This window comes from Struthio camelus, chromosome 2 (genome assembly GCF_040807025.1).
Source record: "Struthio camelus isolate bStrCam1 chromosome 2, bStrCam1.hap1, whole genome shotgun sequence".
Taxonomy (NCBI): Eukaryota; Metazoa; Chordata; class Aves; order Struthioniformes; family Struthionidae; genus Struthio; species Struthio camelus.
This window is the reverse complement of record NC_090943.1, coordinates 81,473,067-81,492,810: the sequence shown is the minus strand read 5'-3', so window position 1 is coordinate 81,492,810 and position 19,744 is coordinate 81,473,067. Positions and strand designations below refer to the sequence as shown.

Below are 19,744 nucleotides of genomic sequence, written 5' to 3'. Positions count from 1 at the left end.
TCATAAGTTGAAACAAGGGAGGCTCAGACTAAATAGAAAGAGTAGCAACTTTATCATGACGACAGTGGAACAGATTGCTCAGAGAGGTTGTGCAGCTTCCATCCTTGGAGGTATTCAAGACCCAGCTGGATAAAGTCCTGAGTAACCTGGCCTGACCTCCAAGCTGATCCTGCTCTGAGCAGAAGTTAAACTGGATGACTAGAGGATGATTAGTCAATCGTAGCTGGGGTAAAAAATATATCCCCATTTATTTTCTATCAGTGCTTCAAAATACAGACAGTAGCAGAAATTACCAGTCTGTACTATCTAAGGTCATGATAGTATGTGTAGTTAGAAATAGGCAGCAGCCAACTCGCTTACCAAGAACAAAGATAAAACATCACGTAAAATGATTCTAGCATTTGTGTATTTACCACTCTACTGCTGTCTTGAAGAATCATAGCTCTTACCTTGTCGCACCTCTGCAGGTTTCGCTGTGGCAGGTGCTTGCCATTCCTGCTACATATAACCTCTTTTAAGGGGTTGCTGGTCGCTTCTGTCTGTCTGAGAGGTACTTTATGAACCCTATAAAAGTGACTGCTTGTCAGTCCATGAATGATAAAACGTATTGCCTCCAGAGTACCAATTCTGAAAGGGAAGTTAGCTGAAGGTAGTAGGGGAAGTGTTAACCATATTGCAGAGGGACTCTTCAGTATATCCATCTTGTAGCAAAATTATGAGATGTTTCATATTACCACATAAAAGAAAAAGAAAAGAACTCTCAGATTATGACAGGCGCAGGGTAGACAGTCGAAAACAACTGAGAGGAGAAAAGCTGCTGGGTAGAAAAATGTAAATTAATACTTTTTTCATGTTTCAGAACTCATTTGTATTTCTCATGTTTGACTTGACTGCCCCAGCAAATCACACGTACAGATTGGATTGCTGTGAAAGATAACCTCACTTTTAAAACAGCAGACTAAACATTAAATACAAGTATTTAACTGTGTAGCTATTAGAAATCTGGCAAAATTCCTACAAACTTTTTAAAATGCAAATCTTCATTTTCAAAAATTTTCTGAACAACATATCTAGAGAGCCTATTCGTAACTCCCAGGAATCACCATTAATCCAATTGGTTGGAATTTAAGCATTCGACGCCGATAAGCGCTAGCTCTACATAGTAATTCTTGTTGGACTAAATATGTTGCCACTGGAATCAGTGAGCTTTACTTCTGACTTCTAGAAAGTCATGGAAGCGCCTGTAGCTTTTCAAGCTGTTTTCGTTTCTACTCTCATTTAGAAGTGCTCTCATTCTGCAAAACGCTTAATGAGTGTTGAAAAATTTTCAGGACTGGCTTACAAAGCTGATATGGAACAGCTCAGAATGTCTGGGTAGTTCTTCTAGGAAAAGTTGGTTTTTCATTTTTGTTTTGTTAAAGTTCAATTGCTTAGTCATTTTTTTTTTCTTTGTTAGTATTAGTGATTATTCCCACAGACAATGAAACAGTAAGTTCTAAAGACTGCATGGCCAGTAGTCTTTTTTTTTAAATCTACTATTCATTAGTCCTGCAGGACATAGCCAGTACAAGTTGATGGAAATAAAAGCCATATGTTGCTGTCTATTCAGACGCTGAAAAAGGCTTTCTTCATTCATTATGCAAGAACAACATTCCCTATTTACACTTTTTGAGTAAGCTGAGTGTATCATGGAGGAGAAATTGTAGGGATCTACAGAGTCACCATACATAGTATTACACAAAAACCTTACTTGTTCTTAGAATGATCTTCTGTGTGGGATACCAAATCAAAATGGAAACTTGAGTAAAACACAAGAAGAAACTGTGTCGTAGGCCTGAACCTCTAAAGTTGCAATAAAATAACACTGCAGTATAACTTGAAATGCTTTTTAATGTTACAAAATAGAAAAAGGCAATACAGAAACAAGAAAGATTCTGGAGCAATCTCTGTCTGCGTATGTATGGATTGTCAAACAGAGGAATGGCTCTCTGTGCCCTAGGAAGAGTCTGGTAGGTGAAAAAACAGTATAGAAGCCACCACCAAATTAGTTCAGTAAATGTTTATGTGACTACGAGTGAATCAATCTTATTTCTGCTTTGTAAAGTAGTTCATCCTACGCTTACATCCTGTTGGCTCACTAAACGTTAAGGAGAGCACAGGCTACCCTTTAACTCTGGCCTTAGGATGGCTCCCTTGAAATATTTACAGGTTTTTCTTTTCTGAAGAACATAAACTTGAATATTGATATTTTTCATTCAAAGTATAAAGAACTTATATAGTCATTAGGGCCTGGATTTCTGGAGAAGTTATAAATGATTCCTGAAGAACCAATGTGAAAAAGATGGGCATGTGCATTTGTGCACAATAAAAAGTAGATTTTGAATGTTAGCATAACAAAACAGAATTGTGGTTCACAGGTAGCCATTTGTATGCTGCATAAGCATTAGAAAAATCCTACGTTTGTATCTGAACTCTTTTCTCAGTATACCAACTTAAATGCAGTTTTCCTTGAGTAAGTATTAGAGGGAAGTATAAAGCACACCACAGAATTTTCTCTCCTCCCTGTCCAGTCTCTCATAGTTTGCACATCTTCAGCATATGATAGGTCACACATGAACAAAGCACTTAAGGATTTGATCAATTTTAAATGTATAGGTATTTTTCTGGTTCAGAAAAAGCATATATTCCAACAGGAAGGGTATACAGGTTTGGGATGAATAGGGTTTTCTTGCACTTTCATCAATCGCTTTTATATGAGATAGGATCTCTTTGCTTAAAGGTAGCAATCTGCACAGATTTCAAAATACTCAACAAGTCTTGCATGATTATGTTGCAATCTGTTTTTAATATTGATCACTTATCTCATCAACACCAGTGAAATCCCTTTATATTTGATAGTTATTATTTTTAACTGGTTATATTTGATAGCATAAATTTCTGTATTAAATCTACTGTTAGACAGTGTATATGCACTGCAGCAATACCTATAATGCCTTTATAGTACCTGTTTTATTAATTTTTCAACAGTGATGCAGAGCGTTCCTGCGACGGTGGTGCATATTAGCACATTGAAATGAAACAGGGTGGCCATTTACAGTATTTCAATGAAACATGCTCAGAGTGCTTTATAGTTAATTACCCCTTGGAGATATTATTTCATGTGGAGTAGATTTTCTTCCATTAAATTGCCATTTATTTCTGACCTTTAATTTATCACAAACAATCTTCTTTCTTACATCCTCGGCAGCAATGGAGAACAACAATAAATTGTTCCATTGTTCTCCTTAAATGACACTTACAGCTTGGCATAGTTACAAGGAAGCTAGTAAGGATGTAATTCAGGAGCTAAAATAAAGGGCTTTACAAGGTAATTTTCCATCCATTTTCCCCAGCAGCATTTTATTTCCTTGAAATATTAGAAATACAGCTAATAATTGTTGGGTTTTCCCCTTCCAAAGGTGTCTGGGAGAAGTAGCAGATTGTGTCCTGTTTTTATGATTGCATTGGTCTCAGCAGACGTTTAAAGGAGGTGGTTTTAAGGCTGAACGCAGCTGCCTCTCACAACCTGCCTCGGGGCGTCCAGTTTCTTCCCTCCGCCTACCTTGAGGGCGGTCGGGCGGTCACAGTCCCCACCTCTGCCCTGGCCAGGGCCCGTCAGTGGCCTGGCACTCGGTAGGAGCTGAGTCAGCAGGTTTCTGTCACTCCTCCTTCCTAAATGCGTATCCTGTGTCCTGTAAAATCAAGCAAAAGTGACCTCTAGCTTCACTGTGACATTTAGAGAGAAGACTGCCGTAATGTGCACTGAAATTGTATGACTTTTGATTGCTAATGGTAAATATTAATGATAGAAGATGTTAGATACTTGGTCAGTCTGTTTCAGAGAAGGGGGAAAATTCTTTGTAAATATAAAGGAACTATTTCTTTAAAATGTGGATTGCATATGGAGCTTAGAAAAAAGGCTAAAATGCAAGCCTACAGTGCTATCCTTCAGCCTTTTAGTTAAGTATTGGCAGCGAATTACGATGCTATGTGCTATGACATTTTCAAAAATTAAAATAGGTGTAATAATCTTATTTAGTTTAATTTAAAACATCCGTAAGGGAAGTACTCATTTCAGAGTCTGCGAGGTGATGCAGTTTATTCACAGGAAATATTTGAGTACGTAGCTCATATTTGTGTGAAAGAAAGGGAATGCCATTTTTCCGGAACGAACCTTCATATATAATCAAATGGATTTTACCTTTGACTGTTCAGATTAAATTTATGTTGACCATCTCAAATTTGAGGAGCTCTGGCAAGAAATCCTCAGCAGCAAGTCAAGTCCTTTAGATTTCAGCGGTATAATTCAAATATTTAGGCATCCACAACTTTTCTGAAGTACAACAGAAGTAAACTTCAGGCCGGCATAATTAGGCCCACAGTGGTCTTGCAGGAGGTTACAGGAGTTTGTTGTTAATATTGCTTACCTGCCAGCCTCCGCTCCCCGCTCTGAAGAAATCCTTGAACGCAGATCTCAAACGTGGCGGTATGTGGAAAGTCTCACTGCGTTCAGTGGGAATAGTCGACGCCGTTAGGACGTGGTAACGCGCAGCGAGGCTGCAGGCTTGTCGGTCCTGAAGGGTGGGAGAGGCAGTTAGTCTTTCTCTTCTAACTTTGCCCTCTATTCCTATACATGCTTCCAAAAGTTTGTAAATAGTAAGTTTTGCTTTCGAAGTGCATGCATTCTTGAGACGAAAGAGTCATAGCTTCAGGTGACAGTTTGCGAAGCGAAAGTTTAAAAGGAAATCAACGTTTATGCCCCAAAAGACATGCTCTGTATCATAAAAGAGGGATAAGCTAAAAATGTGTTTTTAATTAATTCTGTGTGAAGTTATGCCATGTTGAGATTATATACTAACATATTGACTTCTACTGTAAATTGAAAAATCTAAATAAATATACATATGCATGAAAATTGATCTGCATTCTGAAAAAAAAAAAAAAAAAAAGGAAAAAGCTAAAAATTTAACACTAGGACATGGGCACAGGCCAGCAGCTTAATAATGTAGCATCTGCTTTGCTTTATACTTTTGCCAATAATGCTGTATTTAATTTTTTCTTGCTTTTACTTTAAGGATCATTTCTAGTCCCGTGTTATCTAGGAATGTTTTTAATATGATCAGAGTAGAAATTGCCGTGTTTAAGCTGAAGTCCCTTTTTTGTTGTTGTTGTTGTTAGCAAGCTGTGCATTATTCGTATCGAGCATATAAGTGTTTCAAAATGTAAACTCCAAGAGGTTTAAAATTCATTTGTCGTCTCTAAAATACAACACAACAAAGTCAGAAGACAGGTTAAATTTATTTTGTGATACTGCAGGATATATATTTGCGGGGAGATGTGGCTAGCTTACGGGCCAGCTAGGAATTAAAGGGAAAAGGAAGGGAGATTGGAAAAGTGTCGAATTTGTGAGGCAGGCTAGTGGGAGGGTCCTTTTGTGATGAAATGTTGCATAAATAATGCCAATGGGGGTCTAAATTCACCGTTGCCATGGAGACCTTTGTGCCTGACTGAACTCTATTCTGGTCTGTTTTAAGACGGCAACCACTGGGCTTGTGGTAGCTTTAATGAATATAATTTTATGCCTTAGTTTATTATGAATGTTTGAGTGCTTTAAAAATAAATAAAACTGTGCCGTTTGGGGTTTTTTTTTTTTTCTTTCTGAGTGTTCAGAATGGTTGGCAGCGTTCGCCGTTTCATTATTTTTTTTTAAGTTTCTTTTTGTGCGTGATAAAAGGAAGAAAAATGACTAGACCTGCTTAAACCGCTGCTTCGGAAAGGAGGGAAAACTCTCAATTCAGCTTTGAGGCGACTTCTCAATTGCTTAGAGTGAATTTTGAAGTGATTAAGGAGATTAATTTACAAGCGTGCGACAAAGGTAAAGAGTTAAAGACAGATCACTTTTTTGGGGCTGCTTTGTAATTTTATTTCGCTTAGTTTGAAATGAAATGAGATAGTTTGTGGAAAGATATACCAGTTGGTGTAACTGTCACTTTACAATGGCTTTACAAACATTTTGGGGCATCAAAATGTGTTACAGCTCCTTAAACAAGGCTGTATAGATAACATAATTGTTAGATTTGTCAAAGTCCACGTGAAATGCCATTTAACTTGTGGCTGATAGCCTATTTTTTCACATAGTTATTGGTATTATATTTTAAAAAAGAGAGCAATGGGCTTTTTAAGGTCTATTAAAGGCAAGAAAGTAAATGTTTCTTTTTAGTGAAGGTGTCTTGTTTCCCCATAGTTTTTTGTCCTTACTCAGTAACATTTTGTTTGACTGTGGTTTTTGCTTGTTTCAGCTTGTCTAAAGCTAAGACCGAAGAAAATCAGTAATTCCATTGGGATTAAATAACAGACTAATCTTTCTTGTGCAAAAATGTAATTTCATAAATGCATACTTTGAGCTTACAGACCTGTTGCTTTGTACTTTCATCCTAGAAAGTCTTCTCAGTACATACTATGTAGTAAACTACAGTGATACCTTTTTTTCGGACTGTAATACTGAACAAGTGAGAATGGGTTTTGCATCTCTCGTAATTATGCTTAATCTTTCAGACATCAGTAGGTTTTTCAGGCAGATTTTTGTTTAGATGGGTTAGCTACTTTGAAATTCATTACAGAAAATTAATGAAAATAATGCATGGTTCTGACCTCATGGGTTCATCTGCTGCTGCACTAGTGCTAGGCGAATGTGACCGACTCTTCAGAGGATTAAATAAATGAATTTCATCCTGAAGTCAGTTATGTGAAAAAGTCCTAACAGCCTTTTCCAAAACAGATCTGGATGCTTAAGTTAAGAGTTTATTTACTGTTATGATCTTTATGACTGAATTCAAGTGAAATATCTAAAGTATCTAGAACGTGGGGAGAAAAAAAAAAGTCTTCTTCTATAGTACTTCAAACAAAAAAAATTGTGTACAGAGCAGACTGGTTTTACATGTTATTCCTGACTCAAGATGCTGCAGGAATATGCTATTGTGGGTTAATATTGTTTAGTAGGAGAGTGCATTTGTCAGATTAAATGAATAAGCATGTACCCTCCAAAAGTCCATAATGCATAAAACATATGGCTTTGAGGGAACTATCTTTTGCTATAACCGTAACTGTTAGATTTTATTGGTTAAACTTGGAAACAAAAGATTTTCTTGATCAAGCCAGTTTAATTGTTTAATCTTAAGCTATGGGCTAGTTTTCTCTCTCTTTTTTTAATGTGTTCCAGAGTATTTGAAATGAGAAATCTTACTTCAGATGTTCTGATCCTTAACAGAGCAGTAAAACTATTTTAATGCCTTCAAGTTCAGGCAGCAGTTTTATCTGAAACAAGCTCGATAAGGCTAATCCAATGCTTGATTGGAGTTCTGTATTTTAAATGCTTTGAGCGGTTGATTCAGGGTTTTTACAGTCTCCTTTTAGTCCTGTTACCTAGTTCATGCCATTAGATGAATTCTAAATAACTGGTTCTCTGAACTCGTTAATTCTTTATGTGATATTCCTGAGTTGACCGTCATGTTTTAAAGCATACTCTTTACTGTGGATTCTCTTAGCAGCTTTCTAATTGTCAAATATTCTGATTTCCAAATCTATACAATTTATTATTGGTGGCTTCTGAGGTTAAATAACTGAAAATTTATATCTTCTCCTTTTCCCTTCTAAAGGCCCCAGTTAGTCTTTGCTTTGGAATAAACATTAAAGTGAATGAGAAACAGTTACTAAGAGTCTTGTTAAATCCAAGGTTACGAAACAATACATGAAATTGTTTTAGAAGTGAATTTCAGTCTCCTGTTCTGAATTCCTCTGAGTCAGGTGTGGAAATACTAATTCAGTGCAGAGAAGTCACTAGTACAGTTTACTGCCTGTGCAGCCCTAGTGCAGTTGATAAATATTTCAGGGAGCTGAAAGTTAGTGATACATTTTAAATGCATTGCTAAGCTGGGACACTTCATGGTTCTTTGCATATATATTTGCATTATTCATTTGTGCTGTGCAAGTAGATAATGGGCCATATTTATCTTTGGCATTACTTGACTGATTTTTGAGTAACTAAGCTAATTCAACCGCATGTGTACATCTTGATTTTTGGAAGTTAGTTAGTCAAGGCAAAGTTAGAAATACTTCAGTGATTTTACTATACAGGTAAAAGTTGTTTATGTAAAAACTAATATATATCAGTAGCTTAGGCATTCTTTCATTAAAATAATCATAAGCAGAAAGTAATAATGTATTTATTCCTCTTCTTTTTTCTGAAAAAAATGTTCAGTCTTCTAGTTGCCAACTCCAGAAGTAACTGAATGAGACATACAATAAAATTACTTTCTGCTATTGGGGAAAAATTGATCCTAATAACTTATTAAATTAGAAATTCTTGACTTTTTGGTTTTTTTTGGTAGGCTGATAATTGCTTAAAGTAGGGATTCTCTTTCCTTGTTTTAAGTAGCCCTCCATACAGTAGGTCCTTTGCGTGCTAGATTTGTGTGTGTATAAACATACAAATATTAACTAATGAAAAATAATCTGAACTTTATATATATTAGAGAGCTGCTATACCCTGTGGGAGAAGCAGAGTTAACAGAAAATAGTAAACCTTCATATAAATGCATGCACTGGGTTTAAAAAAATGATATCAGGCAGGCATTCTGATGGGGGACATTTGATGGAAGCTTCTATCACCACGTTTAAATCTGGTATTTGAAATCCGTTATTCTTCTGTTATGTTTGTGGGGGGTTTTTTTATTATTTTTTAAAAAAAGGTTTGTGCTATAGGGAATGAATAGGATCCTTTTAATGAGAAATTTAAAATATTTGTTTTTGCGATCTGAAGAGGTCCTTAAAGAAATTCTTAGCAAAGGTGTTCTCACTGTTGCAAGGAGGTTCTACCAGCAGGTCAAGACCTCTCTATGAAATTCTCAGAATTATACTCAAAATCTCCTCTATTTCATACCCTTTATGATTATAGCACACATGGCCAAATTATTGAGTAAAGAACCTTGATTTCATGGTAGTGCAGTGGAGCAAATCAGAACTTGGAAGTCAGTCAGAAAATGACAGATGCATTTAATACATTACCTGAGAATTCTCGAAGTTGTATATACTTTGTATTTAGACTATTTCTAAAAGTTTTATTCCTGGTGGACTGACACATCTTATACTGAAGCTCAGTAACTTCCACAGCTTTAGAAGTGGTCAGAGAAGCTAAGGGTTTTGACATCTCTTCCTGCGGTACTAAGAAAGGCTGTACTAAATCTTTTGAGATTGCAATAATTATTCATTGACAATTTCCACTAAAACCACGTGCGGGAAAACAAGTGCAATTTGAATTGCTGCACTGTAACACTAAATCACTTAGTGATCAACAAGCACTCAGGCAGATACTGCTGTGGCATTTCTTACTAGTCCTGTGCTCGGTTTTCATGGTGGTGATGAATGTTGGATTTTTTTGTTTAAAGGAAAGGTTACATTGTTATAATTAGTACTATCAGTGAGACTGTGTGCAGTGCATGTTGAGATATTTTGTTTGTGTAGTAAAGAAATGAGTGTTGATTATAACCACTCTCTTAGGATTGTACAAGTGTTGTGTAAGGATATTTACATCTAGAGCAGGAAAAAAATGGTTCTTTGGAAACTGAGGGCAGCTGGGTTTGCTTTCTGATACACACAGGCTATCCTTTTGGCACTTACACAGTGCTGTTTCAGCTGAAACATGTGCCCACTACTTTGAGTGGCAAGAACAGTGGCTAGAAGGTGGTGTTGGCTAAGTGCTGTATGCCTTGGTGAGCAGAAGGTAGACTGCTTATCCAACCTGGAGCATGCCCTAGCAAACTGCAGGAGCAATACATGCTTTTGCGTTACGGGCTGTGTTCTGCAGTTGCTCCTTTCTTGCTTGCGAAACCCTACACCTCTGTGTGTTTCAGTTTCCTTGTTTGGAACTGGGTGGTAATGCTGGAATCCAACGTGGCTGAGTTAGCCTCTGCCTCTTGATTATTTTGCAGTCCTCTGTTTTTGACTGACTTTGGTATGCTGTTTCAATAGCAACAGGCAGTTCTATTTCGATTTCTGATGTGAGTTGACATGGTCCAATAATGACTTTCCTTTCCAGTGTTTCCAACTTTTTCACCTTCTCTTAAGTGCAAAAGTTTATGAAAGTGCCAAAAGGACATGCTAAAGTTTAATAGAACTTCTCTTACACAGAGGGTTGAAATTCATCCATCTCTGATAGCATCAAAGGGGTGCTGCTGGCTAAAATCTAGATAATAACATAAAAAAGAAGATATTGCATTACACACTTGTGGGTTTTTGCCATTATTTCAATGTCTTATCTTCAGAGAGGTCAATATTTTATCAGTAGGCTCAGTCTAGCATGAAGTGTATAATGTTTTTGTCTTTTAGGCTGTAAAAGCTGTTACCTCTCACATGCTGACCTCTAAGCAATAGAAAAGCCAACCTGTTGCTAGAAACTTAAAACTAATAAACCCTTAAAAATCCTTCTCCCACAGGAGCTGGTTAATTGCCAATAAATGGAGATAAAGAATTAAAATTTAAAAAGATCTGTTGGCAGAGATTTTTAAAACGTTGGGAAATTGTTCCTTTCATTCAAGGATACAGTGTTATGCCTCAGCACTGCCCTGATCTTAGAGCAAGGTATATTTGAGCTCCACTGCTGACTCTCTCAGCCAGCTTTGGAAGTGCTAAAAGTTTGATAGTCAAGTTTCAAATTGAGAAGCAAGCAAACGAATGGCTCACTGTCTCAGTTTTCTGTGAGGAGCAAGTTCTCCTTGTGCTTGGGCTCTAGCTCGCTCCAAATCTTCTCCAGTTCACTCTACCCAGCGACTTATTTTTTCTCATTGTCTGTCTTTCTGTGACATTCAGAGTCATCATCTAGACAGAGCCCAATAATTTTAGACTTTGGCGTTCTCTAAATAATTTCTCATCTGATTGATAGTGAGTCACGTGGATGAAGACTCATTCCCTGAGTCCTTCAAGAGAGCTGCTGTCAGCCCAGGCCCTGAGCAGGGATGAGGCCCTCCCACACTCTCCTGTACAATTCACTGGCCTTTAAGGAGGAAAACTTGTGGCTGCTGAGCCAAAGAATGTGTTTGTGATTATTTATCTCCAGTATTTTTGTATTTCTTGAGCAAATCAGAAATATACACTAAAATCCAGGGATAAGTTCTCAGCTGGTTTAAAATGTGATGTTGAAATCTACTGAAATTAGTGGGACTTTACTAACTTGCACAATCTGAGAAGTAGGTCTACGTTGGGTAACTTTGTGGTACACCTGTATGTAGTTGTGGAAAAGATTTATGTGCCTTTCCAGAGTTCATAGATTTCGTTGGGACTTTGCTGAAACAAAGCCATACAACTGTTTTAAGTAACCATAGTAAATTAAATCACATATTGCTCTGTCCTACGAAGGAGGCGAAACATCAGTTTTCTCTACATAAATTGTATTTGAAGTCGTTCACTCAGAATGATGTGATTAAAAGTAAAAAATATTTGTACATAAGCTGTGAAAGCCCTTGGACCTTCATAAGTAAGTACTCAAAGATTTTAACTAATTCTACAGCAAACTGATCAAATCTGTTCCCTTCTGAACAGTTATGAGATTAGGCATCACAAAGGCCTGTGCTGAAATTTTCTAAAGCTTGAAAAACTGAAAGTTTTTTCTGGTTTTAATTTTTAACAAGCGCAGATGCCTAAGAATCATTGCTGATAAATTATATGGTGGTGTTAGGATTAGATGGATAGGGTTATTTTCTAAATTATTCGTTAAACAAGCACATAGAAAACAATTTTTAAAGTAGGGCAGTTCTATATTAATGTAATTGTTCATATAACAAGGTTAATACTACATATGAGTATATATTGAGTAACCCCTGCATTAATCGTACTTTCCTTCATAATTTTTTTCTGCCTCAGTTCACTTTAAGCGTATATATTTTGGTGCAGTAACATTAGTAATTTTCATCGAAAGTAATAGAGCTGCTGTGAGAGAGATTGTATATTCACTACCAAAACATTAAATCTAGTGAAATTTTAGTTATAGAGTTGAGGAATTATCTTAATCAAGAACATAATGGAATGTATAGATTTCTCATTCAAGTTTGTCAGGGACTTTAGCTTTAAATATTTCTCATCTCCGTTTTTAGGAGAGAGGAGAATATACCTCCGATCTCCCATTATCACAGATAGCTGCATTTACAGATGACAATCCATGGTTTTTTTTTTTTTTTTGAAAGGCCACTGCCCTGATTTTGTTTCCTGTATGCAATAACTATTTCTTTGTTAGCTTTTCAGCTGTGTTCTTAGTATTGCTCTGATTAGTCTATTTATTATTTTCTTAATTAAGGAATTTAAGCACAAAAAATTTGTTTTTATTTTAATATAACTGTAAGGGGAATTTTTGAGTGCCACTGTCCCTCTTGTATAAGCTCTTGCAGTTATTTAAATGCACATGCTTATATACATACAGTGCACAAAAACATATATGATGTCAAAATTAGCTCTGCCTTTACAGAGGTATTTTATCTAGAACATGCATCTAGCGCTACCCCACTGTTCTTTGCACAAGTTGTCTGTCTTTGAAGAATGAAGTTTTGCAAAATGATAGTCTTAAAAAAAAAAAAAAAACAAAAAACTTATTTTCACTGTATCTTTCACAATCTGTGCTATTTTCACTGCACTTAATAATAATTGAAAATACATCTTTAAATTTCTATTAAATTATCATTATGAACCTGCCTAGCAAAGACTAAATAATTTGTTTCGAATATTGTTGGCAGAAAGTAGCATATATTTTCAGTAAGTTTCATACATTTAAGTACAGACCTTGATCAGACATTCATTCATGTGTTCTGAGGAGCCAAACTATCTCTTTCAGTTGGCTGAGTAGGCCAGAAATTAATTTGCTTTGCAGTTCCAGTTGTGTGCTAGAAACCTAAAGACAAGTCACAACTTCAGGGCGAGGAGGAAGAAGGGGGAAGGAAACAACATATAAATTTTTAAAGTGTGTTTAGGGTCCATTTTTCTTTTGGACATCCAGTTGATACCAGTCCTTCCAGCTTGAGGGAAAAGGATATTCCTGTTTTAACAGGGTAGTAACAGTATACTGACAGTCTCAAACAGTTTCAGTTATAACTCAGAAGAAAGCAGCAAGGGTTACAGATCCATCACATGTTGAATGAGACCTAAAGTATCTTTCCGATGTTCTTGTATGTATTTGAATACTAAGCTCCACAAAAATAGAATGGATCATCTTTCATCTTTGTCCTCTGGACTATGATAACGCACTGTCCAGAGGATTACCCAAGAAAACTTTCTAAAGGTTAGAAGATTTCCTGTCATGGATAAACTATTATGATAACACCTTGCTGAAACTAGGGTCTTTAGGACATCTTTAGCTTATCATGTTGTGATTTTTTTTTAAAAAAAAATCAGTTTGTTTATTCATGTGTCAGTGATGGCTTGCATACAAACAGTAACAGTGCTTTAAAGCACGTGCAGTGAATTTCTCCCTTAGTAAAAATGTCGCCTGTGTTAATATTCCAGAGAGACCTGCTCTTACTGACTGCTGCGTAAGTACTTATACCCTAGCTAGCTGGAGCAGTGCAATACATCGCAGCCTTTAAGATGCATTGGAAAATACGAACATGCTTGGTGATGCTGGATGAGAGAAACAAACAAATGAAGTAACATGGGCCACGGTTCCTGCCTCTCATCCAATATGCGCAGGTGCATGCGTTAAGGCACAAGTGGCAGTGTTTCATAGGGTAGGATGCTTGCTGTTCCAATTAGTAGCAAAATTTCACGTACTTTAGACTCGAAGCCATTGTTATTTTATGTAGACAAGTAGGTTATAAAACAGACAGCCATTTTTCAGGTGAACATTTACCAGTCTGCTCACACGGGCAGAGGAGAGCAGTGTACAGTTTGAGGCCTTTTCTGTTACTAACTGGATGGTCAGGAATGAGGCTAGTGAAAGCTTGTTTGTATGGTACAGCACCTGAGCTAATAAACCTTGACAGCCCAGACTGGAGTTTGTGCTTTTTCTGCACTTTTCTGGAAGGTAAAAATCTAGAAAAAGCTTGACAAATTCAGTTAGTCTGCTACTCTGCCGGCATTCTTGGGAGACAGATAAAATTACCTTGCAGGCCGGATCTAGTGCTTACAGTGCTGCCTGCCTGCCTCCAGCACAGAATGTGTAAGTTATGGGTCAGTCAAAGCATATTAAGGATACCAGGAGGACATGTTGAAGAGCTTGCTAAGCAAATGTTTGAATTTGTCCTCAAACAGTTTAAGCATATGCAGTCCATGGTTCAAAAATACAGGACTGACCAGAAGATAGTCAAGTGTGATCGTGATCTATAACAAACAACAACAGGAAGTAAAGCAAGGGGTGTGTGTCCAATATGCCATACAAGCACAAACCTATCATTAATGCAGCTATCAAAACTACATTAAGGCTATTTCGGTTATTTAAAGTGTTTCTGTATTTGAGTAGACCATTGAGGAAGTCTCAGGCAGTCTCAGGGTGGAAGTTATTTATATCCGTTCCCCTGACTGACAGTCATCTTCTCTGGCTTATACAGATTTCAAAAACATACCATTTTCTTTGACATTGCTCTAACTTTTTTACCAGGAATAAGTCTAGTTACGTCAGGAGTAACTGAGGGTGGCAGTGATTGGGGCAGCGCCATACCACTTTTCTTCTTCTGTTAAACTTTTGTTCCATGTTCACTCTTGCCATCCTATCTTGTTATGAAGTTCTCAAAGGCTGCCTTGACTTTGGGGTGTCATTCTCATATCTGGTGTTATGTGTTGAACCATATGGTATGTTTTTCATTAGGAATTGCATGAGCTCATCTAAAAGAAGAAATTTTTTCTCAACTAAATTCTAAGTTCCTTCTTAGTTACTGAAATGCTTAAAGACTGCACATAATGACTGTAGTAAATTCATTCCTAGGGATAAGTGAAGACTCATTTGCTCCTATATAGAAATATAAACACAAACAATACCTGCCGACACCTAAGTTTAATGAGTCTTTATTTTTTCTAAAAATACAGGCAGATGAAAGTGTTTGTGGTATAGTATATTTATGAATTTTCCAACTTATTTCAAGCAAAATGTGATTTTTTTTTTTTTTAATAGATCAATTCAGATGTTGAATTCCCCTTTTATCTACCTGGTAGTTAAAAATAAATCCAGTATTTTGAATGGTTGAAATCTACTATGGCATTATTTGACTGTCAACGTTTCTTTTACCCTATTTCTTTCTGCAGCTCTTTCTTTCTTTATGTTCAGAAATTATTGGGCTACTGCATAGTTTCAACTTGGAAAGTGTGGCAGCAACAATCCTACTGTTTCCTACTGCTGACTCTCCATTCTTTGGCATTGGCACTATACTGCCTCAAAATGGCAATGAACTTGGATAAACGAAGAGGCAAAGTGTCCAGACGCTGGTTTCTGGAAAGAACTTCCTTTTGCAAATAAAAGGTATAATAGCAATGGCTGTGATGTGGCTGCAAGATAGGAAAGACGAAGAACTTGGCCAGTTGGATGTGATCTCCGAGTAGACTCTGCGTATCTATTTGGACAAACTCTAAGTAGCTTTATGGTTAAACCTTTTGCCCTGCAAGGGCCTCCTGGCCCAATTTCAGCTTCCTACGTTTACGTGACAGGAAACAGACTGAATCTACATTTTTATTTATACTGGGTATTTTAAAACAGAAATGCTACCCATAAAATCAGTGGAATTCTTGGACTTAGGCATATTTCCTAAGCTCTTACACAACACACTTGCACAAATTTCTCTCCTTTCCCTCTTAAAACATTTATTTTTAATGTTCGTGAGACACTTTAAAACAATAATTGTTAGCCATTTGGTCATTTTGGGGAAAAAGTCAGTTGCAGAGTTGGGATAGTTTAGCATAGAAACTGCATTTTCTGACTGATTTTCTTAGTGACAGTAGATTTAAAAAAAAATGCTATTCCATTTAAAAATGAATATATTATGGAAGATAATTTGGAAAAATGAAATCCGTACATTGACTGAATTATGATTTAAAGTGCTTTTGCATCTGCTGTGATCTTTGCAGGGACTTTTTGACAATAAGGTGACATCCTTTCCTGTGGGTGCCCAGTCACTATTGTTTCTCAGCACTGTCCTTATTACTTCAGGACACTTTTCTGCTATGACATGGTATTATTTTTATATAATGTCATTAGTATTCTTTACATATTTCAGTCATTCACCTCATGTTGGTCCCAGTTGAAATTTTGAAGCACAGGCCAATAGGGCACAATATAACTATGAAGAACAGTCAATTTTACTTTTCTTTTTCTTTTTTTATGAAGTAGTAAATGATTTCAAAAAATCAATTTGGCCTAGTTTCCCGAAACATCTGTTGAATTCATGAACAGCTTGTTGGCTGAGCCCAGCAGCAGGAGAAGCTGTAGTTGATCAGTTCTGCCCTCTTCAGCAGGTGTAATTTCAGTTGGTAGAAATTGCACTACATGGTTTCAGGGGACGTGGGGATAATGTGTCCAGATGACAGCAGCATCAACAAAGTATAGAAAAAAAAACACGGGCAGATGTTAGGGTTATTCTGTCTACATGGATACATGTACTTAAATTCACTCTAATGGAGTTTATCTACTGTCACATTGTGGTTAGCTCTCTTACAGAGAAGGATTTTATGGTTAGGCTGCTAATCTTACAAAGCAGTCCACCTGTTGGGGTGGCCATACTGTAAAGCGTCTTGATTGCAGGTTTCCTGCCTTTGTTTTTTAATCTTTCTTTCCAGACATATTTAATTGTTAGGTTTGTGTACAGTGGGATGAATTGCTTTGTGGTTTTGATATCTGGCAGGTTATTCTTGCAGTGAGAAAAAAGAAAAGAAAAACAAAAAAAAACAGAAAAAAACACTGCCACTACGTTTATTTTACTGAATGATTTTTACTTCTGTTCTTGGTTTTCTACTGTGTATGTATCGGGAGGACAGTCAATTCTGAAATTGCCAAAATAAAACATTGACAAATCTGAATAATGAAATATTAAAGTACGTTGATACGTACTTTCTGATTAAAAGAAAATATTTACTCTGATAATTAAATTACTAGTCACTGTTCGTCAGGTCCATTTATGTATAAATTAAATTGGTAGTCTATCCAGTAATCAAAAAGTCTTGTTGTGAGTATGCAGGTATGAATTTATTATCCTATGTCTTTTTCCACTCCAGGCCCCTCTCTTTTCATCCCCGCTCTTAGAACTTTTTAAAGTTCTGAATCATCACAGCTTGCAAATTTAAATTCAGTGCTTTGTAAGGTTAATTCAAAAATGTATCAAACTGCAATTTTGAAGCTGATGCAAGAATTTAAAGAAAAGGAGCTTTATCTGTTGTTCATTTAATGCAGCATGAAATTAACATCTGAATCAAACAGCAAAATTTCACTAAGATCCACTCTCTATTATGAGACCTCATTATTCTATATACACAGTAATATTTTTCAAAGTGTAATTTTTTTTTTTCTTCCTAGGCTGCTCAAAATGTTTTCCTCCTGTTTTTCAACAAGGCTTTGTGTGTTGCTGTTCATAATTAGATCATTTGCATACAGTGATTGTCAGAAAAAAGTTAGCATTTTCAGTAATTATGATGTCATCGTATCTGATTTATCTAAACTTTACCCGTTTATTAGAATTGTGTGACCTAAATTGTAACTTCTCACCGTTCTAACCATTATTTTCAGTGTTATTTCTTGCATGACTGCTTCTCAGGCTTGAGTTTCTGTCATTGTGTATAAGTTTGTAGTCTCCATTTTACTGAGATTCTAACTCTAAGGTCTCTCTCTCTCTCTCTCTCTCCCCCTCTCTTTTAAGATAAAATGTTGTTTTGCCTGAAGTCTTATATTTGGAGCAACGCGTACTCAGTTGCTACTGGTATCTGCCATCCTATCTTACTGTGAAATGGAGTGATGAGAAATGTGCCCTCAGTAGTGGCATGCATAAAATGTCTATAAACGCAATAGCAGGTACAAAACGTGTTTCCCTGGACTGAGAGAGATCTTCTGGATATCCAAGAAATAAAACTAAAATTCTAAGCAATGTTGGTACCCCCTTCAGCATTCCTCCAGGAAGTTAGACTCCTCTGTGTCCAGTTCTTGGCCATAATCAAGTTGTCACACCCCATAATACAATTAGGATTCGTTTTTCATGGACTTCCCTTGATTGCAGAGACTGCCTTTTGCATATGGTACTTCTGATCTGGAAGGGGCTTTGTGCTGCTCTCCTGTGTTGAACATGAGCTGAAAGACCAAAGGATAGAAACCGTTCTGCAGTATAGAGATATGAAGCTATGTAAAAGCAAGAGAGCTGATACAAAGGAGAGTTCAATTTTCAACATCCTTCTTCTTTCTAAGTAATAATACAATTTTGTGAAGGGTTTTTCTCTCCCTAGAAAGATGTATAAAGTAGTTGGAGACACTTTATATTCCAATGTTGCTGTCAAAGCCATCCCAAACATTGTTGCAAAGGTCTCTGTCCACTTTTTGTGAGCCTCTATTCAAAGGAGGGAATGCTGTTATTTTTCTCTCTCTGTCATTCACTCTCTCTTTCTCTCTCTTTGTGACTGTGCTCTGCAATGGACATGAGCCAGAGAAATGTCTCTCTTAGTCAATGCAGTCTCTTGTCTGAAGAAATGAAGCAGAGTGGAGTGAGTAGAGTCAGTGAATCCCATTAAATTATTTCTTTCATTCTAAAGCCAATGACTGTGCTTTAGCAAACTATATAGAATTTGCCAGCCATGTAAACCAAAAATCACATTCTTTACCAAATAGAAATCATGCTTTAGGAATAGGAAGGTAAGACAATAATAAGAAAGCTTCGCTAGAGGTGAAATTTGGCTTGAAATCCTGACTTCAGTGCACTAAATACCTAGCCTTCCTTTTAAGTGAAAGAATGAATTTCTTCATAAGTTTCTAGCACTTGCGGAGTAATCAGGTGGTTTTCACATTCTGCTTGTCAAATGGTTGCATAATCTGATATATGTAAGGAGTGGACAACAGAATAGGCCCAGCAAATTCAATAGTCTTTCTTCTGTTCCGATAGTTTAGCATTGCAAATGTGCTTAGTACTTGTGTATTCTAGGCTGCAGACACCCTCCTGAAAGGGTCTGAATTGGAGGAAGAGTTTGATACAGCAAAGAGGCTTTCCAAGACTATATACAAAACTTTTCAAGTAGCCTGGGGAAATTTAGTGTTTTGCATGGGAGAGTATATTTTTGAAATTGGAGAATGACCACGAATAGAGATAAACGAACCTTGCCGGATAAGACAAGATAGACCATCCAAGACAGATTCAGAAAACAAAATAATAACATTCTCTCATATAGCTTTTACGGAATTTGACAATTAGGAAAAGTCCTATCCATTCCTAGCCCTCCATTCACTTGCTCACTCAAGGAAAAAACACCTCTGACACTGGTCAGGATGGGAAAAGTCATAGAAAATATCTCTGTTACTGCAGAGGTGTTCTGGGAGGGAGAGTAATTTTAATGGCTGAGAAAGGTATCTGGTACCATTTAAACGGCAACAGTCTGATCAAATTTTTCTGCTTCTGGGGTGTCAGTTATTTCCCTTAGTAACTTTGGTAACTCTCGTTGTAGACAGGTTCAGGATGTCTGCCATGTGGGGATTGTGAGCATGTGGTTTGATTGG

At 36.8% G+C, this 19,744-nt stretch overlaps 1 protein-coding gene across 5 annotated transcripts in view; it reads left to right on the top strand.

The window, feature by feature from the left end:
* Positions 1–19,744, top strand: part of CTNND2 (catenin delta 2) — a 669,170-nt gene that overhangs the window by 218,464 nt on the left and 430,962 nt on the right. The window contains exon 1 of one of the 5 annotated variants that reach the window (XM_068931425.1): positions 5,593–5,914. The exons of the other annotated variants lie outside the window; for them this stretch is intronic. The gene's annotated coding sequence lies outside the window, so the exon portion shown is untranslated. Of the gene's footprint in view, positions 1–5,592; positions 5,915–19,744 lie in introns of those variants that run through there. 5 annotated transcript variants of the gene reach the window in all.